This window comes from Amblyomma maculatum, chromosome 3 (genome assembly GCF_055883805.1).
Source record: "Amblyomma maculatum isolate TAMU_Amacu chromosome 3, ASM5588380v1, whole genome shotgun sequence".
In the NCBI taxonomy this organism is placed as follows: Eukaryota; Metazoa; Arthropoda; class Arachnida; order Ixodida; family Ixodidae; genus Amblyomma; species Amblyomma maculatum.
In genome coordinates, this window is record NC_139346.1 from 175,757,743 (window position 1) to 175,780,134 (window position 22,392).

The following is a 22,392-nucleotide window of genomic DNA, read 5'->3' on the forward strand; positions in this document are numbered from 1 at the left end:
CTGATAAGTAACACAGGGGATGGATTCCAAAAAAATGATCAATGACCGCGCAACGTCGCTACTGATAAGAGAAAATGGATAAACCTTACCTCACCCGTTATGTAACTGAGGAGTGACCGATACGTTTAATCCCCACGTATCGGAATCGTTTAAGCACGTTGCTAGCTGGACTGGCGTGTACATTATAGCTTAGATATTGCGGATACATCAACAAAAGTGCCCTTTCTCCAATTAGGGAGGAATAAAGTTAAGAGTATGACTATTACGGCAACCGGCGGACACAGTGCTGCAGTATGTACAAACTTTTCTCGCCAGCTGGAACAACTGACGCATTCCGAAAATGGTCAGAAGTAGGGCTGACCAAAGTAGCTTCTAACAATGTCAAAATCAACCTGTCGAGGCGTTTTGTGAAGAAGAGCAGAAAAAGAATAATCACTTTTTTTTTTCTAAAGGAACAGAAGAGTGAGTGCATTTCAGTGCAATTTTCCGCCCTTCACCGCAAAAATAAATCATTATTGTACTCCATATAGGCAGTAAATATATTTAGCAGGAAGGTGCAGCCATGTAGCATGTCGTCAGCAGTGGTTCTGGATGTTGGTTTTTCCACCAGAAAAATTTAAAATATTTCTCCGCGTGAAGTTTAGGAAAATCCTAAATATATAAACTGATTCCACACTTCGTGGAATGTGTACAAAACAAGTCTTACATTTCAATTTTGCTCTTTCAGCAGTTATGACAAAGCGCACACAAATATTCATACGTATCGAAAATAAAAACTGCCCTAATTTTCTGTCAGAAAAATAACAAATTATTTCTTTCTGAATAACGAATTTATAGTTTAGGCAACAAAAATCTTGCTTCCGAGTAAATACATTGTCGTCCTAAAGTGCAGTAAACGCAAAATCGTCTATCTCGCCGTTTCTTCTTCTTAGCGCTTTGAACATTATTTTTCATGCAAATGAGCGGGTAGCTTTTTATTAGAGCGTGCTGCATCGATCAGGCATTTTGTTATATCAGGTTTGTTTAGGATCGTTTCTAGTCTGTAGCCGCACCTGCAGGCAGAAAGGCAGGAGGGTGATGTATTGCTGCCCCGGAGAAAATACCAGCATGCATAATCTTGTTGGATAGCTGATCGAGAATATTCAAGGGGGTAGATGAAGACATAGTCAATGCCATGCGCAGGGACAAAACATAAATATACAGAAAGAACGTTTCTCTGAATTGAAAACTATGATCCAACCCAATAGGGAATATTATTTTGAGATTTTCTTGCTTGGGTTGTGTCGTCCTTCTGAAATCAGTCTGACACAAACGGAAAAATGTTCTCTTGAAGTAATGATAGCTTCTCACAGATGCTTACTTAAGTTTTCTTTGAGCAGGCCATGTCTTCATTCTTACGTAGCTACAGATGAATGAAGAAGACCGCGGAATTAAAAATGGGCAATCCCTGGAGGAAACTATTTCTTCTTTCCTAGGAATCAGTCACTGGTTCTATGAGAGCAATAAACAAATGTCTATAAAAATTGTGTTTTATTACTTCGAAAAGCTGTTCGTATTCTTTTCTTTACAGATCTACTTGCATGAGCAGACCCGACGTGCTTTCTAGGGAAGGCATAATTTGTGAAACAAATTCCTCGGCAATTTGTGAGAAAAAGGTAGTTCATCCTTTCCTTTTTGTCAACGTCTTATTGGTCTTGTAGATGTGCAGCCAAATACTGCGCAGGCCGCTTGTGAGGTTTGAAAAACTTTTTATGCGTTCCGTATTGAATGTATGATGATTACTCGCGTAAGTGCGTGAGTTCACCATTCGCTTGCGCTAATGTATGTATCAGGTACATCTTAACATTCAATTGGTTAACAGAGAAAACACTTAGTGGCTGAGAGGTTCTCCGTAATAAATGGAAGAGAATGTGAGCGTGACACGCTCACGCGTGAGTATCTAGCCAAATTGCGGTATAGAGTGCAGGAAGAAACATTTATATTGCTACCTAGCGTTGCCAGGTGACGCACGGCTCTCCGAAAAAGACGATGACGTTGGACTCGTGCTAGCGTTCTGCGGCCGCACCTGCTGACTGTGCTTGTTTGGATCCAGGTATTGGACCGTTCCTTTCTGAGGACGGAGTGACTTTCTTTTAGAACTACGTGACAATATGTATTTCGAGTCAATAGTGGAAGGTTAATTATTTGCTTGGTATATTTATCTGTGCTTTGTAAATATGCGGCCTTAAAAATCAACAACTTAGAAGTGAGCCCGATAGTTGTATGGCTAACTTATGCTCCAAGTGACCATCAAAAGAAATTGTCGCCTTCGCCTTCAGGAATATTGAATGCTATTTTGCAGATTGAGATTAACCCCATCGTGCCGCACAATGGCATCAATGAAACATTTTATTCATTGACTGTTTTCACCGACCAGAATTATTTGCACCAAATTTAAAATATGGCAGGTTGGCTGACGTATTTTAAAACGACCTGCTGAGATTCAAAAGGCATAAAAATTGAAGGGTCATTCTACCTGTTCTCAGTGAAATTTGACCTAACTTAATGATTTTTTCAAGTTAAACATTCTCATGCTTGTAAAAAAATTCCAGATTGCTCTAAAACAAGTGTTGATTCTAGGTCCACCAAAACAACAGTGAAAAATCCGAGATAACCTAGCGGCATGATTGCGAGAAAAAATGAGGCGACTATACGGTTAATAAACATAAACGGCACAACCCGGTTGTTTCAAGGGTTGAAAAATATATCTTTTTTTTTTTCGCGTCATTTATGGCGCCAGTGAACTGGTGCACAATGCAAGTTTGGCACATCAGCCTTTTGTTTCTGTTACCGCAGTGCCCATGCAGCAAACGAGCAAAAGAAATAGTAAAGCTGAGTGTCAGCGTTTCAATCAATACTGCTACACGACTACTGACAACATCAGGTGACGAACGCAGATTCTAGAACAACTCACGTGACAGACAAACACTGTGGATACCATTTCTAATATGCACCAAATATCTCTTTTAATATTCCATTTCTGGTAATGAATTCAACTCAGACTTTTGTGTAAAAGCTTCATTTCTTTTAACAATTTCCTTCCCATATTCTTTAGCTGTTGTGCTTAGACGAAACGATAAGAGATAGGACGCCCACCTCTTTCTTAAACAGACGAAAACAAAAGTCGCTTTAAGCATCCGCAAGAAGGCTATCTCCTGCCATTTTTCATGCTGCATAAAATTTTCAGCAGCCATTTTTGGGCCATGAAAAGGTATCTGTATGAAATTGAAATAGACTATCTCTAAGATTATACACGCTTTGTTGTGAACATATTCCTTGAGAATAATCTTGTTAAGGTAAATATATCTTGGTTGGAACTATTTCTCAATAATTTCAGGGAACACCTCTTTTCCGAATTGAGTAAGCCCTCTATTTTTTGTTTAAAGAAGGCTTTTTTTTTTGTTTACGATCGTAAACAGTTTGCTGCTGTTTTCGGTATCCTAAATAATATTTCAGCCTCACAGAGATAGCGCAGTAGAGTAAACACAATACTTAACAATGCCAAACAAATTTATTAAGAATTACAGAAACGTCATAATTTCCAAATAGCGCATTGTTAGATTCAAATTTACAATTTCTTTGATAATCATCTGCATATAAAGGCGGGCAAGTGCTAGTTTATGTTTTCGAAAAAAATTTCAGCCTAGAGTTGACTGAAATTGATGTCTCCAGTACTAGGCTTGAAAACGCGAAAAAATATTTAAACGATCAGAGCATCACCGTAAAGCACATAAGCACCAGAAACGTGAAAAATGCTCTTTAAAAAACGGTTATCACTACGAAATATCAGTGCATAGGGTCTTGTCAACAAGTCTTCGTTTGTTACAATGCATTCTGAGAGAAAGGAGCATTTCGGGCGAGCAAAACATAATGCGTATGAGGGGATAATAATTTCGAATGGTTACATTCAGCGTTGCACGCAAGTGATTACTTATAATTAATTACATTTTTGTAATGCTTTAATTAATCGATTACGTTTTGAAACAGTAACCTTTTTGGTCATTCAATTATATTTTCGGTGCAATTGATTGCACGTAATGAGTTAGTTCTTTGAAGAAACGGTTAGAGTTCTGAAGCATATCAGTGACATTGTGACTGCGTCCAGCTTTTCGGCCGCATAATAGTGAGCGTAAATGCCTGTTCACTTGCACCTTCGGCCTTGATGTTCTCAGGGAAACACCTACATAGAATATTTCCAGCTTTCGGTGGCCTTGCCTGCAGCCCCGACTCAGCGCCAATAAAGTAGCGCTGTGCCTCACTGAAAATGTAGAGATTGACATCGAAGCATTGCGCAACTACGAACGGGTTCTCAAGGCTTTCGTACGATAGAACAGCACCCTACCATACAGCGCTTGTGTTGAAGAGTGTTTAATGTAACGACAGGCGTTTCCACGAGGATGGCTGGATGAATGTTAGGAGCGTCAAATTTGAAACAAGGTGGTGACAGTCATCACCATGCTCAAACTTTCTTTTCTATGTTTATACTTTAGATAACGCTTTTCTTTTAGTCCCGGCTTATTTTTAAGCACCCGTGTCTAATTTCGATTTAGCTTCCATGCGTCCCCTACCTGCTATTTATCCAGCAATATTCGAAACGTCTCTTGCTTACCTCCACCGCCGATTCGTTCACGCTTCCTTTGTTACCTCTAAACCCCAGAGCCTCGGCTAGAGTGGCTATGTCCGCATCGTCATCTGGATGGCTGCTGCCACACTCCAATATAAGATGTTCAATTGTTTCTGGGCATTTACCGTACATAGCACAACTTTCGTCTTTTAGTAAACTTCCTTTTTTAGCTTCGGGTTATACGACACCTTGACCTAGCTTCAAAAAGAAGATCACTGTCGCTTGAATTGTCACAGAACGTTTCCTTCTTAATCCGAGTTTTTCCTTTTGTATATATATATATATTTAGGGTCGGCCTCTTTTCCATTGAATTATTAGAGCTTGAGCCTCGCTGTTCTTTACCCGTCGTTTAGTGTTGTTTATTTCTCCGTCCTGCCTTCCTACATATTTACGTGTTAGTTTCTAGTGTTTTTCCGACACTATGAGTTAAGACCTTTTCGGTATAAGTATTTAAGTACTTCAGCTACCCACCTATTGTCGTCCATTTTGCTCTGCGCCTCTTGTGCCTCGAAAGACGCCCAGTCCATGCCTCGATGTATTGCTTCATTCGTAGTTTTACCATGGGCTCCAAGTGCTAACATTTCCTCAGATCTTTGATTTATTTCTAACCCCGACTGGACTTCTACCCGTAAGCATAAAACCGGTTTCCCGAAGGTAAGCTCTAGTACCATCATTCCTTTAGAAATACATTTAAGTACTTCATATCTGTTGTACCCCCATATTGCTCCGTGCTTTATTATCGCGGCATCCCACCGCCCTGGTGGCCTGTTTAATTTTCTCCTTGTACACCTGTCCTTTGTTTATCTATATTAAGAGGTACTCATATTCTGCCAGTCTTGTCATCTCACTCCCTTGTATTGTCAGCTTTTGATCACTGAAATCGTTGAATACCATCAGACCCGAATTAATTGCGCTGAAGCTAATGCCGATTGCATCTCCCTCGTATTCACATATATTAACTACTTCTTGCAAATATTCCTGGCTCTTCGCTAATGGAACAATGTCGTCTGCGTAAATTAATCCTGGAAGCGTTTGTTCTATGTCCGTTCCACCTAGCTGATACGAGAGATTAAAAAGGTTGCGTAATCAGCGACTCCTGCTATGGAAAACAACTCCTCTTGATAATTAACAAAGTGTAAATATTTCGATCATAATGGAGCTAAGTAATTGAAGTTTGAGCAAGTTTGTGTTATGAAAATTATTTGGTAAGAAAAGTAACACATTGGTGATTGATGCTTGCTCTGTAATGGGTAGATACTCTACTGTAATTACTTACGTTTCAGAAGGAGTAATTAAAATTGTGTTTGGTGCTTATATTCTGTCACGTGTACAATACTAGTTACATTCTTAGATATTAATTGCTACCAACGGGCTGAAACGTTTTGCTCAACGCTTTGCGCATGTTTGTATTCTGCATCTGCTGAATTCTTCAGCCTTTTGAAGGCTTGCTGTTTTTGGCAGTTACAGCAAACCTGGACCCTTATTCAGGTCATTTTTAAAAGACGACATTGTTAGTCCCATGTACAATCTTCACTTCTTTCAGTGGTTCAAGATGGCTATTAGCTGCAACAGGTTTGCATCTTCCACAATTAGAATTCATTCGTGATGCCTACCATGCATTGCCTTTTTTCTCGAGACAAAAATAAATTCAACCAAATGCTCTAACCATCAAAGCTTGTTTTCAATTGCCTTCTCTCATTATGACAGAGCCGCTTTACAGCATGCTAGCGAATAATTGACTATTAACGAGCTTCACAATTTTTCTTCAGTGCAATCCAAACGACACAACTCCTTGCTCAGATCCCTGTGTATGTATGGTATACGGCAACAATGACACCGGATCTTGCATCGATGCTTCTGAATGGGGAGAATATCACTACAACGAAACCGCCATCAATGCAGCAGCACCAATAGCAAGATGAAAATAAAATCTTTAATCCTTCTTTTTTGAAAAAATTTTTTACTTCCTCACAGTTATAACACACGCCATTACACAAACAGCGCTTAGAACGCCAAGAAATATGATAGTCTAAAACAATGCTTATCACAGAAGCTGACGATGACAAAGTGAAACTTGTCGAGAAGTTCGATAAGGTATTTTAAGAGTATATATCTACACAGCAAAAGTAAGTGCGCTTATGCATTAGCATCGAATATTTTCTGATTACATGCACAGTGTCGTCAATACGTAAACTACTTTATTCGCCCCAGAATATAGTTTGGATTTTAGCACCAACTTATTTTTCACGTGCGTACGAAATCATATTTCTACGATTGCGATAAGCGTTCATAAAACTGACGCAAGAATTTTAGTTGTTTTCGGTTCACCGTGCATGACGCCGATAAAACGGATTTCTTCTGACCCGAAATTCCACTATAATTGTAAGGTATCCTTAATATCACAAGCAACAGCTCTGCGCTTGTCTAGATTGTCGCAGGGGCTTTGAGCGTCTTATCTCATCCAATTAAAAAGAAAATAGAGCAACCAACTGCTGAAATTTATATCGGAAGAGATATTTTCCTCCGCATGCAAGAAGCTCTCCCGTGTATAGTATTTTGCGCAATAAAGGAAAGGTTTAAATCTCCCAATCTAATGCACGGCAAAGCCACTTGAGGTAGAATCTAGCTTGCAGCAGAATACAGTACCTGCTGTCGTCCGGTTAAGATTCTTTCATAAAATTTATCGTACGAGATACACCAGAAATCACATTATGCGTATGTCAGGTTCCTGTAATTGATAGGCCAATTGATCACATGTTTAACTAATCCTGATCTATTTTAGACTGTTCGGTTACAGCTTCTTTACCAACATAGAATTCAGTGCGTGTTTCCTGTGCACCAGTGTCTGTTGGAGTTTAGGATCGAGTACCTTGATTAGACCTTTTGAAGCCGAGAAGAATATTGCAGTTTCCGCTGTGCTAGCCATATAGATGTCTCGCTTCTTTGCAGCGTAAGGAAGATCTCTTAAGGTTTAAGGAGGAGGCTTCCTTCGTGAAACCAGTCAGGCCTCGATATAATGACGCCTTTGTTACGTTCACCATTGAGCGATCTTTCGTTCTGCGCGTGAAGAAATATATAGTGCACAAACTTCCGGGTCTCTTAACAAGGTTGATTTCCATAGTGGGCTCGAAACAATCCCTGAAAAAGAGAACCTAAAGTAGAGCAACGAAAAAGCAGCAATCTTTCGTGTTCTTATCCAGCCACAAAATATTCTTATATTTTCGCACTTACGCAGGACGAAAGGTGGAGCGCAGGCAAATGTCTGTTATGAAGCGCTGCGGCACTCAAAATAATGCGCAATCGGCATTCTGTGACGACATACATAATGTGTTAGGCGCATAATAATGAAACATGTGACAGAAATGTAGCTTGCAGCCGTGCCCATAATTCCATCCCACGACGAAACATGGAAGTCAACTTGCCTGGCCATTGCCGGAGGCTGGCTTCGCAGGCATGAAACATTCACTTTTTTGCTGTACGCCTCTGTCTTCATGATCTTCCATCCATGCCCAAGTGAGCCCTACATAAGACCACGAGGGCACTTGTATATGTAGCTAAAAATTTGAACATGTGTATGCATCAACGTAAGCAGCCTCCGATTACCGCCTGCCTGTAGTGATGCAACTGGCACCCAAGCAAGGGGTTCCTAGCGCTGTATGTGAGAGGCATTTTTGTTTATTGTATTCTTGATAATTATTAACATTCACTGATGAACCGAGTTTGTTATTACGCCGTTCATACAAGCACAGTCTAATACGGATACATTGCAGTACTTAGCAAATGATAGATTGGTGTTATATAAAGAGAACTTTTAGAGAATAAAACGTTTGAACTAAAACAGTTTAAAAAAACTGCTAATCCCACGACTGCTAAGACCTAAATATTTACGATGGAGAAAGAGCGAGTGAATTTGAAATACTGGAAGTAACTTTTCGCACAAAAGTAAATGACTCAGCAGGAAGATAATTATCCCTAAGGTTCGAATCTGCACCTTACGCAAAGTTTGATAGAAGAGCGATATGAAACTGCCATCGATTTTAGTTTCTTGCATACTGCCTTAAGGTAATTCAATGAGCAATATGGAAAACCTCAGGGGCTACACAGAGGAAGGTAATTTGAGTTATTTTGTACATTGTGCTTAAAATTACTACACTGAAGAACTGTAGAAATATTTTAGCGTTTTGCAAATGGACTAAATATGCAATTAAATGTTTGCTGGTGGTCCGACATAGAAGGATTTATCATAAACGCTTAGTTTTGTGTGGCTAACTCCATTACCGACAATATAATAGTAGCTGAGTTGTGCAGCTGATGCCGGCAGTTTTTGCTTGCATGTTCCTGTCCAGTCGGCTCGTTGGGTTCTGCGCTGAGTGGCTGCCACCATAATAAAATACTTAGGTTTTTATGGCGAATCTTTTAACGGTTCGCTGTCTGAGAGGAGGGCGCACTGAGTTCATTGCCGGATTGTTATGAAGAATAGGAACATTTTGCCATGCGCCTATATGATTCTTGACTAACGCATCGACAAATGTGTAAGACGTGCCTCAGTCTAATATTTGAAGTACTGCAACAAACACCTGAGGCCATGGATACAAGATAAAGAATTCAGCAAACGAAGCCTTTCCGCTTGAATGCTGTGTTAAAATCAGTGCGTGAAACTTTCAAGAGTCAACTACGTCGGATATATTATACCTCAAGTTATTAAGGCGAAAGCCTTTAATGGTTCATGAGTAACCAGCGTGTCCGTCCGTATGTGCGTTCGCGGAAAGTGTCTCACTGCTTCGCCAGATTTCGCGGGACACCGCGAGACTTTGATGTCATCACCTACTAACGTCATCATCAATCGTGACGTCCTGACCGGATATGGGGTTATCATGCCGTCACATCTGCTCACTCACAATGACACACTAACCGGAACTGATGCCATTATCACGTCACATTCGGTCATGAGATGCGTCTGATCAGGACCGGTGACAGGATCAGGCTATTCACACGTCCGAAGCTGACCCTGCCGGGCATGCGATCCAGGCGTCCGTGCTGCGCCTTTCATTTGGGGCTTCCGTGAGCGCCGCCCCACACAGCAACAGAACAAGACGCGGTACAGCCGGCATCAGCGACTCAGATTTGATTTCAGGTAAGAGAAGGCGCAGTATATGTCACAATTCTCCGCGGGTACTTAAACCAAGCCGTAAGGAAAAGGAGGAAGGTGGGATAGAGTGAAAAAAGAAAGAAAGAAAGAGGTGCTGCTAGTGGAGGGCTGCGGACCACCGCGTTATTAAGGCTTTTACCCCATTGCACTTAAAGGCAACAATGTGCCCCCTGGAATTTTAATCTTGTTCAGGTAATTATATCAAACGATGGCGTGCAGACGTTATGAAAGTAGACCTTGTAGATTTAATAAAAAAACCTAACTCCCATACACTCTGCAGAAAATTAAAATGAGACGTGAAAAAATTAGTAACAAAGCACTCTGTTCATCCCTACCTATCGAGCCTAAGCTATCTAACGTCAAGGAGGTAGGGTGCAGGAAAATATATTCCAGACCAAATCACCTTTTTTTCCAAAATTCTTCCTCAAATACGCAAAGTACTGTCAGAGCTCGCAGAGCTGCTGAAGCGAACTGATTGGTTCGAAGACGAGACTGTAAGGAAGCCAAAAGAAACAACATAAGTACTGGTCGAGATATATTTCGCTGATACTGAACTAAATGAACTCCACAATATTTTATTAATTTATTAAAATTACAGCGTAAATGATGGTATATGCTTTGCTTACTGCCGAATCACCGTGTTATCACAAAGTCTCATTGGTGAACAGATAAATGTTGTGAAAAAATGTAAGGTAAGTTGAAAACCCAAATTGCGGCTACACATATTCACAGCTTTTTTTTTTATGGGAGCCCCCGACATGAAGACAAATACTTAAGAGCAGCAACCATTTCGACAGTATCTTTCCGCTCAATATATTCCTTCGCTCTCTTATTAATGAAGACAGTATAAAATGAAGTCGAAATACAAAGACTTCTTTACGTTGGCAGTGCTCACGATGCATGCAGAGATGTAGTACTCTGCTGAATAATAAGAGAATTTAATCTATTCTAACGAAAAAGCGCGAGGCGCCGATATTAAGCATTATTAAATCTAGGCTCACCTTTTCAAGTCCGCTCAAGAGCCGTTGCTAGAAATGTATGGGAAACTACGCCTGTTAAGAAAAATACTAATGGCTTGGGGTAAAGCAGCTATCTTGTTATTCCACAAAGCTGGAAAGCCCTCAATTATTCCTGCCAGTTATACAGACTAATAGCCAAGCTGGGAAGCATCGCTAAATCATTTGAAAGTGTTCGTATCATTAGCGTAAAGTGTAGACATAAGTGACGTTTTGACATCGATCAGTCTGGATGTATAGAAAGAAGCTTGTTCAGTAAGCAGCCACCAAGAAAAAAGAGATCGAGACGGGATGTGCTTGATGGAAACACGTATGGCGAGGCGGAAGCATAGTAGAAAAACGAACGTTCGCCAAAATATTAACAAGAGAGAGAGAGAGAGAGCACATTGATATTTGAGGGTCTCGTACGGGTCCGTTGTTCCCAGTGAAAGCGGATGGTCGAAAGAAATGGCTTGTGTACAGCTAAGGTGGCGTAATGAGCGCGCGGAAATCTCAGGAAGATTACCCCGCGCCCGGTTTAAAACATGTGTCGTTGTTTAAATGTGCAGTGACTCAAAAAGTAGTCATGATGACAGATTCCGCTCCATCGCGATAACTGAGACGTTGTCCCAATTGATGCTGTGCTCCGCTGTGTTGCAATATTCAGCCAAGGCGTTTTCTTTCGTGCGGCCATTAGCGAAGTCATTCTGACGTTGCTTCAGACGCATGGCAAAATCACCGGATTCACCGATATATGCAGCTCCGCAATCAAATGACGCAATCTTTTATAGAACTCCGGGATATCGATTAGGTTCGACCGAGTCCTTAATTCTCATAAGCTTTTGTTTTAGCTTGCCTGATGGCACGTGGGAGGAATGGACGCTGTATTTTGTAAATATTCTGGCTATTCCCTCGCTGACGCCTGGAGCGTACGGGATGCTTGCCCGCTTGCACCTGACAGTGACTTTTGACAGAGTTTTGACGCAAGCAGCGTTTTTGGCTGTCTTGAGCATCTGTCGCTGGTACCCGTTGTTTGAGAGGTCCTTACTCACGATCTGCAGCTCAGCGTTGAGTTACTTGGGGCTGGAGCACAGACGGAAAGCACGATTGTAAAGTGCGTACGAAACTGAGTGCTTATGCCCGAGAAAGTACACGGAACGGAAGCTCAGATACCAAGCAGTGTGTTTCGGCTTTCGGTACACCGAAGTTGCCATCCGGTTGGGTATCCTTTCGATAAGCACGTCCAGGAAAGGAATGGTGCCACTACTGGAAGGGAATGGTGCCACTACACCCTAACGTAGATTTACGCGCTCCTTACTGCACGCGTTTTCCAGCTATTTGCATTAAGTGCTTCGTCCTCTGGCGGGAATAATATCTACATATGTGAAGGACTACTTGTACTTCGTTCAGAAGTTGAAGGAAGTCACTATTGACGAAGAGGACATGCTAGTTTCTTTTTGACATGAAGTCTGTGTTCAGGCCAGTCCTGGTCGGCATCGCAGTTTCGTTCTGCAAGGTACTCCTGGAAAACGACGCCTCGCTCCCTCCAAGGACGCTTTTTGAAGTGAGTGACTTTTGCCGTCTGCTGGCCTTCTCCTTGCGCAACATATATTTCGCTTCCCAAAATCAACGCTACAAGCAACTTTCTGGTGCAGTCATAGGTGCATCCTTCACTGTGGTGTGGGCGAGCATTGCTTTAGAGCCCATCGAAACAGCAGCTCTGGGCTCGTTTAATCCACTCCGAAAACAGGTTCGTCGGTATGTCGATGACTCTTTTCGTGTGATTAGGCAACAGAATGCAAGCCGATTCTTCGACCACATAAAAGCCTTCGAACCGATCATAAAATTAACAATGGAAGAAGAAAGTAATGCCGTCATTCGCTTCCTGTACGCGCTTATCCAAAGGACACCGAAATCCGAAGCACACTGGTTGGTACCTGAGCTCCCGTTCCGTGCACTTTGTCGGGCATAAGCGCTCAGTTTCGTACGAACTTTACAATCGTGCTTTCCGTCTGTGCTCCAGCCCCAAGAAACTCAGCGTTGAGCTGCAGATTGTGAGTAAGGACCTCTCAAACAACGGGTACCCGCAACAGATGATCAAGACAGCCGAAAAACGCTGCTTGCGTCAAAACTCGGATAAAAAGTCACTGTCAAGTGCAAGCGGGCAAGCATCCCGTACGCTCCAGGCGTCAGCGAGGGAATAGCCAGAATATTTAAAAAAATACAGCGTCCATATCTCCCACGTGCCATCAAGCAAGCTAAAACAAAAACTTATGAAAATGAAGGACTCGGTGGAACCTAATCGATATCCCGAAGTTCTATACAAGATTCCGTGATTTGATTGCGGAGATGCATATATCGGTGAATCCGGTAATTTTGCTATGCGTTTGAAGTAACGTCAGAATGACGTCGCCAATGGCCGCACGCAAGAAAACGCCTTGGCTGAACATTGCAACACAGTGAAGCCCAGCATCAATTTGGACAACGCCTCAGTCATCGCGACGGAGCGGAATCTGTCATCATGACTACGTTTTGAGTCACTGCACATTTAAACAACGACACATGTTTTAAACCGGGCGCGGGGTAATCTGCCCGAGATTTCCACATGCTCATTACGGCCCCTTAGCTGTACACGAACCATTTATTACGTTCACCCGTTTTCATTGGGAACAAGGGGCCCTTACGGGCCTTGAAACGTCAACGATTTTCCTTTCTCTTTTTATTATTTTGGCTAGTGTTCGTTTTTCTACTAGAGATCCAGAATCATTTATATATACGACTACACTATCGTTCTATTTTCTGTCATTTAGACGAACCCTGTTATATCAAATTATGGTTAAGGATCTAAGGTTGTGCGCAGCCATGCACCAATGGTTTGCAAGGCTAGAGGGTTTTTTGTTCATGCGCTCAATTCAAGTACGTTACTGTGCCACCGTTTTAAGGAATTTATCTCGCAAAAATTGTATCCCTTAGTGTTCCATTGTAGGTACTCTACACTCTCATTAATGAAACAAACTTCATAGAAAAAACTCCATAAAAAGTTGCCCCAAAATTCATGATGCACGCAGTATACGTCGACGACCCTTAAATAGTGTACCTTTTTTATTAGATATTAAAAAAAAATAGCATACTTATGTTTTATATCTTAACATGCAAGAGACTTGTGATATCTAAAGATATGTAAACTGCCGACATCGGTCATTGCAAAATGATTCATAGTTTCTGCACACAAGTTGCTGCTCTGTTTTGCTATACTCCTCCCTGAGAAAGAATCGCCAGCATAAGGACCTACCGCTACACGTGGACGCATCTTCAAAGCAAAAAGGTGATTTTGTTGCCTTAAGCCGTGGTTGAGAGCACCGCAATTGAGGCCCGCGAATGTTCCAGGCAAGTGGTTTCCTTTGCATTTTACGGGTGTTCTTTGGTGCAGGGAAGAAAATGCATGTAAGGTTTTCTTTATTGCAAATGTTGCGTTTTGGATTTCTGAAGGTGTTCTCCACTTCTGAAAATCCTGTTTATTCCGTGAAGTCAGTATCGAGTGATGTGTGTAAAAAACTAATTATGAAAAAAATAAATTATAGGCGAAACGAAAATTGTCTCTGGTGAGAAATTTATGACTGGGTTCTCACAGCTGTCTCTAACATCGGTTTTGCAAGCCTGTGGCTGAGGTGTGATGGGAAACCTGGTGTACACATAATGAGATATGCAAATATCGTTTTAAAATACGTGTACAAACGTTCAGTGCTGCCGAGGCAAGGGAAACCTGGTGTACACATATATCGCTTTTTAAAATACGTGTACTAACGTTCAGTGCTGCCGAAGCAAGGAGGGACCTCGTAGAAGCTGTCCACCCCACCACAATGGTGGAGTGATTAGGGCGGTCGACTGCCCAAGGGTGAAGGATCGAATACCGGCCGCGTAGTGGGCTTTTAGATGGAGGCGAAGAGCAAGGCGCCCGTTTGCTGTGCTATATGTGATTGCGCATTAAAGAAATTCAACTAGCTGAAATTTCCGATGCACTCCGCTACGGCGCTTCTCATAGCCGGAGTCGCTTCGACAAGTTAAATTCGTTAAAGCAAAACAAACCAGCTTTTTATGGCGTTTCTTTTGTAAACTGCGGAAGAATGCATAAAAGTGGGATTTGCATTCTTTGATTCCATCCCACCTCTGAGGCATATTAAGTCTCGCGTTTGTTTCATGATGGCCTTCATTACTTTTTTGGATAATGGACTCAGCACAATTAAAAACGCAACATATTGCGGTTGAAAACGCTGGATATTGCAGTTGCAATTGCGTTGACAAGAATATATTTTTATATTTCACATCAATGATGTGCTTTTATTTTGGTGTAGTAATCTGTTCTTTTATATTATATCTGTGTGCGAATTGTGTGTAGAGCATTTTTGCACGAAACGAGAAGCAGTTATCGAAAAGATTTAAGCTTTTAGTCTCCCTTTCTTATTTTTTTTTTGGAAAAAGCTCGTCCTTTATTTCTTCTATTTTCCCCAAACCTCCTTTTCCTTTTGATCCCACATGTGTCTGTCTCTCCTTTCATCCGCCCTTCCGTCGTTCATCATTTTTTCTGTCTGCCTCTGCCTTTCCGTGTGTCGGCGCGCCTCTTCGTCCGTCCGACCATTTTGCTAACCAGTTAGGCAAGCAGCGAATGCTGTCATTCTGGTATGTGTGTATGCGCACAGGTTCTTACTCATATCTAGAGGGAAAGATGTGCCGCCATCTAAGGGAGTTAGCGTGGAGCTTCCTGATGACCAGTCCAGCCACCATGGGCGCCCAATGCATCATAGACGGAGAGCTACCGAGTGCAGAACTACAACATTTGGCCAAAAATAATGCAAAGACAAACGTTGTTTTGCAATAAAATTTTCTAACACTCAAAATTGCGTATACAAATTGCGAAAAAGGAATAGAACAGCATTTAAGTGTAAAATTTGTCCAAAATTAGCGATGGCTCTTTGTCCAATTAGCTAAGTACTTAGCAGAAATGAAACAAAATTTAGATTCTAACAGGCTCAATTAAGAAATGTTTTCAAATATATATACTTGCTGGGCCACTTTAGAGAGTTTTTTAGTAGCATTTCGGAAAACAAAAAGCCTATTATTGGCGACGTCTGCTTTCGCGCCTTTATGGCTTTTGTGCTCTGCGTTCACTGGTGGCTGAAGGGCAGCACCCCCAGCTTTCCCTCTCGGTAATTGTATGAAATTTGTATGTATGTATGTGCGTACATACATACATACATACATACATACATACATACATACATACATACATACATACATACATACATACATACATACATACATACATACATACATACATACATACATACATACATACATACATACATACATACATACATACATACATACATACATACATACATACATACATACATACATACATACATACATACATACATACATACATACATACATACATACATACATACATACATACATACATACATACATACATACATACATACATACATACATACATACATACATACATACATACATACATACATACATACATACATACATACATACATACATACATACATACGTACGTACGTACGTACTATTGGGCACAAGTCTGGGGACCAGGCAAACTGCAAGCAAAGCGCATCACTCGTTTCGGACTGTAAGTCATCTCGGACCGTACTTGTCGATGTGGAAGTTCGTTCCTTCATATGTGCTAGAAAAATCAGCTAACTCATTCAAATCGTGCTTCTTGTAAAAAATGGTGAATTGTGTTGTCTAGAGCCTTTTGCCCTCATTATTAAGTCTTTTCTAGTAACGCATGCCATAGAAGCACTAAGAGCCTCAAAAGTACTATATTTTATTAATGGTTCTGTGAAAGCAAGGAAAATATATTCACCTGCTTTTTAAAATGCCCATGTTATCGCCAGCTATTAGGACAACTGAAGTGAGTAAAAATGAAAGTCTACATAATAAAGTCAATGTAAATTGAACTTTTGATTCGCGTCGTAGTTTAGGCAGCGAATTTCAATCTGAGCATTGGTGGAATTAATCAGAATTTGCCAATCTCATGATTGCTGACTTATTGAAGGCTGGTTACACTTGCGGTTTGCGCTCATAAATATAATGCACCTTACCTTTAAAAGCAGGAATATCGGCGCACATTCGAGGACACATTCGCTTTGCTTGCAGTGTCCGACAAACAACCACCGCTCGCTTGAGACATGGGCCTGTTCTCTACATTGAAATATTTCCTCTTAATTATCCTCGTGCATTTGCTGTAAGTACCCCCTTGTTGAAAGCTTAAGACACGCGTATTTTCTTCTTGTTGCATTGCCGTCGTTAGGAGCTTTTTTCCGGCTCATCAGTGACGCAGCCGTGTAGTTTTTTTATCCTTCTGCATTCCATCGTGCCTGCCAACTTTCGGGTAAAAATCAGGTCAGTTTCATTAATTCCTGACGGTTCAGGTATTATTTGTATGTGAACCGTTGCGTTAAGTGTTGACTGCGATCAGTTCACGGAGGGCAATATAGAATCTGGCGATGGGACAGGTAGACAGCTTCGGCACGTGTTTGTACTTGCGTGGATCCCGTGGTTGCGCAAAGACCACGCTACGGCTTCTATGTAAAACATCGCACATCTCGTCAGCCTCACGCACTGATGATTATTTGCGAATGAGCAGGCGATTAAGTGCCTATTGTTGTGTCGCAGTTTGGGATATATTTGCGAGATCCGCTCGAGCACGTCAAATCCCTGGCGCTCGTGCAATACCTAAGGGATCGTTATTAGAAGATTAGGCGTGTACCGTTCAGCTGCGTGTGGGCACATCAAGGTATTGTGCGCACTGAGCGAGGTTTGATTCGATGGGTCCAAGCACGAGGTCCTCGAAGTTGTTCATATATGTGGACTGGTAATTATGTACCCGTTGCTATTTTGTCATAAATAACAGTTACTAGATTCACACATAAACATTCTACAGAGTACTGTTGTTTGAAAATGGAAATAAGTGAAAAATTAAACCAACTAAGTTCTTGTAGGAAAGAAATGTCAAAGCATGGTTTTTCATGAAGGTGCAGGTGAGCCGTCGATTCACTATACTCGTAAGTCTAGGGCAAGAGAAGGATGAACTATTTCGGTTCAATGTGTAATGTCTCAAGCAAGCATTCTGCGTGGGATTGACTTGGAGAACAATAGCTACATCAGTCTCACATGTTTCGCAGACCTCTGTAACCGCTGTTCGTGCAGTGTTCATTTCTCTGGATAGCAGATTTGCACTGCTTGCAAAACACTTTGGAAGTGCTCTCGTGGAAGGAAAGGTGTTTTGTGCATATTGGCTGAAGAAGAGCACCTGCCAATTCATTTAAACGCTCATACATCAGACAAAAAACACGGCTAAATGAAGTTATGTCCTCCACAGAACAGACGGAAGTGTCTTATTGAATTGATGCCAAGCTTGGATATATTATTTCTTTTTCAGGACTTCCTGCCTTTGCAAACCAAGCGGAGCAATGATTGAATCAGACGGTGGTGAAGAAACTTATTTGAAGGAGTGTAATGCAACGGTGTGTTTTTTTAGTGGCTTCAGTCAGGCCAATACTTGATGCAAAGCCGCTAGAAAATTTTTCATATAGACGGTTGCGTGTAGAGAAATTGCATTAACTTTACATAAGTGACATTACAGAACTTATAGGGAAGAGAGGGAAGAAATATTATATTCAGACTGTTTTTGAAAGATTTAGCTGCAGTGTCCTGTTATGCTCTGCCGGCACATAAACGTACCGTGTAAATGAACTTCAGAGCTTGAGTAGTATAACATACTTCGTCGCTGCCGCTTTGAAGTGCCGCGAATCTTGACAAATCATTTTAAGCTAATTACTCTTATAATTAAAAAAGCCCAAGGGTGCCTTTCTGGAAACTTTCAAGCAGGCTGCATTTGTAGACGGTAATAACTAGCTTTGTGGTGCACTAGACGTGTTGAGAGAAATTCCCGATACTCTGTAGGTGTTTAATAACAGGGTAGTTTCTCAACTGCATCCACCCAAGTGCAAAATGGGACTGTGAAGGAAAAGTAGTCAGCCTTTACAGAAAATTGGTGGTTAAAAAAAAATTCATACCAGCCTTCATCTAAAACTCATACTACAAATTACTTAATTTTACGTAACATGTACGCCTAGCAAATTTCAGAGAGATACGGAATTGGTGAAGTATGAAATGGGAAACGAGTTAACGCCATGTAAAGAGAACTTGGCCACGGCGGATTAGATATTTCATTCCTTAAAGGGGATGATAACAAACAACTCGAACTCCAAAATGAATATTGGCAAATAAGAAAAGGTTTTTCAAAGAAAGGAAGGAAATTACAATAAAGTGCAAAACAGAGGCAATTTTCAGGTGGCCGAGTGCAAACTAATGAAGCAACTTGCAAGACCATGCATAATAAGAAAAACAGGTCCAGTCAGCGACAAATGTCTATTTTCTTTCTTCTTCTAAGACTCGTTGTATTCACTTTTCTGTTTAGACTTTGGAAATATAATTTGCGGAACAGTAAACTATAACCAGAAATGGAAATCTGCCGCTAAAGTGTGATTTCTTTCGCATGCACCAATGGCCTCATTGAATTGTGTTTTCCTCTTCCATGTGTTTCACTGAAATATTTTTACTCCTTTTTAAGGCTTGTTTCTAATTAAGGCTACTTTCTCGGCTTAGTTAAAGCATTATTGCTTATTCTACACAGCGGAGAGATCTTTCAGCGACATAGATGCCGTTGAATCGGCAGTGAAATTTTGCACGACAACGGTTACGTTCACACTATCCGCGTTTTTTTCTTGCTTTTTTTTTCTGCCGCGTGCATCTTTTATCAGACGCGGATTTTGTATGTGTTATATATTTGAGGCAAATATTTCAACTAAGCGAGAAAAAAGAAAATTCGAAAGCAAGATCAACAGCAGTGATATAGTTTTTTTTTTAAACATCAGAGGTGTTGAGGATAATAATCTAATTGGATGCGTGATGTGAACTTTTGCGACACATTTTATGACGCCCGCTTGCGATTAAGTTCACACGCTACTATCCAGTCATGATTGTAATCAGCGCAACCTTGCGTCGGCCTAATTCAACGTAAGAAAAGAAGAAAGAAGGTCATGCTGGTTGCGGCCTTCATATTGCTGTGGCTAATTTCACCTCACATAAACACATCCTAGGCGGTACAGCGCTCCTTGTTCGGCGTGTTAACGTGTTTACTTTTGTTGGCAGCTCTAAACCTCTAACAGCCTTTCAATGTTAATATGCGAAAACATTTTTTGTTTGAACATGCATACTGTAACTTAAATTTAGTTAACGTGAGTTTTGGGCATTTAAATACACCATTATTAGCTTCTTTACGCGAAACAGGTCTTCTAGGACGTGTTCAGATGAAAACGCAGAGGTTTTATTTCATTAAAAGTACAAAAACCTGCACACTTTGTTTTCAAATACAAGCGCTTCTGGGATGTCACTAAAATGGCTTAATAGTAGTTACACCTTTATAAGCTAGCTTAAGACATATATATGCAATTCCTAACAATAGTGAAAGAATGTTTCGCATCTGAGCCGTAATAGGTTACAGTGTATCCATAAGTAATACGTATAGATTTATGTGCTGTGCCACCTCATAAGGCTGTTTCGTGACATATATAAGATTAATGACAGTTAATCCTGAAGAAAGTGTCCTCAAGCGCAGGCGCACGACTTATAAAGTGGAAGGCGAAAATCTCCCATCGAAACTGATAACAAATCGGTGCCTTTCATTACTTAGTCTTTCAATTGTAATATTAAGACACATAACGTACACAAAAAAAAAAAAAAAAAAAAAAGGGAGGCCGCTTAAGCTTCGCCTTCGCCTTTAGAAGTTCAACGCGATAGCTTTATCGGACTCCGTTTAATCGCATTCGCATGCTCTTTAACCTCACAAGGACATCACATGACACACCGCTCCTTTTTTGTATGAATGCCAGATGAAATTTTGCTCCTGCCGTTATCTGGGCCACCAATCAGATAACCATCGTTTGGTTATTTCTTCCCTCTTAAAGTCTGTAGTTTGTCTTTTTCTCCGCTGTCCTGACAGCCCAATGCTTTCAAGACAGTGCATAGATAGGCTTTGAATCGGGGGCCGACTCACGCCATCTGCTTCGGCAGCGCCATACGATCGAAGGAATTTTCCAATGAGCGCTGCAACACAGGTAACGAAAGCGGAAATGTTCTTTACTACCCGTTGAAATATTGTTCCGTAAATAATTTCTTTGTAATGACGTACCTATACATTAGCTTGCAGTCATAAGGAAATGTATACATTAGGTCCACCTTTATTCGGAGAAAGGAAATGCTTTGTCCGAGTGGTTGCGTGCTCACCTCGCACTGCGAAGGAACTGCGTTCGACTCAGCGCTTTTCTGCAAAGCCATTATTGTTTCTTTACTTTCTTGTGATTTTCGCGTTACAACGGCAACCCCGACACCGACCTTTCTGCGACACGGGGTCGATAACTCTATCGCGTTAAAATTTACAGGACAATTCATGCAGACAAAGTACTTCGCCGGAATCAAAAAAAGCAGGTGAATCGGTACAGCATCAAATTTACTCTGAAACGAATAACCGCCGTGGTCTAAAAGCAACCTAGAAGTGGTTGCTGTTACGATAATTCTTTTCCAACGGCACACTCTTATGCCCATGTTTTGGTGTAAATGCTGCCCAATTGCTCCCTCCTGCGCTCTTCTCGCAGCGCCTCATTACCCTTTCGCTCCTTTCTTTAGTGCTCAGAGGAGACGAACTGGACATGCTCGGGTGAATGCTTTTGCGTGTATGTTGATGAAGATCGCCCTGGGGTATGCTTCGATGCGAACGCATGGGCAGAATCCTATAAGGACTACGAACAGCCTACTGAAGCCGCCATAAATGCTGCAGCGCCAAGAAAAAGCAAGAAATAAAACTCTTAGTAACTTCTGCTTACAATTTATATTCATTTTGAACTACTGTCTTATTTATGGAAACCATGGAGCGCCGATCTTTCCTACGAGAGGGTTAGTATACGGTACACCAGTGAGGGAAAATGCAGGAATTGCGAGACGATCAGATTGCCGATGCGACAACGCTGCGAAAGTTGCTGGTGTTACACTCAACATGGGGTTGGGTGCATGACATCTTTTGAAACGGTAAACGCCACTGCCAGCGTGCATAAAATACGGGCGCCCAGCCTCCGATCCGCCGTTTCAAGATATATAGGTCATCAGCTTGAATGGTTCCGCGACATTATTGATGATTGCAGATGTCGGCACTGGCAGTTTTATCATCCGGCAAAAGGGCTATCAAAGCCCGGCTTGCGTGTTGTGCGGTTGTCTCAAACCAACACGCTCTGTTGTGCAACTGAGGCTGCTCGCTACGACCACAGCGGGAAGCACGAGTGTCAATGTTGTGCAGATAGCAATTTGCCTCTATCCTACGTGTTTGGAGTACGCCAATCCAATCCCTGCTTTCTTATTAATTCACTCCGCTAAAAGGTCTGGGAAAGCCTTCCATCTCATGTGAATGACGGTCCGTGTTCAATAGGCGGCAGGCA

General features: G+C 41.4%; 1 long non-coding RNA gene across 1 annotated transcript; it reads left to right on the top strand.

Annotated features, from left to right (window-relative positions):
• Nucleotides 1–16,915: 16,915 nt before the first annotated feature.
• On the top strand, nucleotides 16,916–21,798 carry LOC146197031 (uncharacterized). Its single transcript, XR_014705656.1, has 3 exons — nucleotides 16,916–17,084; nucleotides 18,282–18,366; nucleotides 21,590–21,798. It is a non-coding gene; the product is annotated as an uncharacterized LOC146197031 (long non-coding RNA).
• The last annotated feature ends 594 nt before the right edge of the window (nucleotides 21,799–22,392 follow it).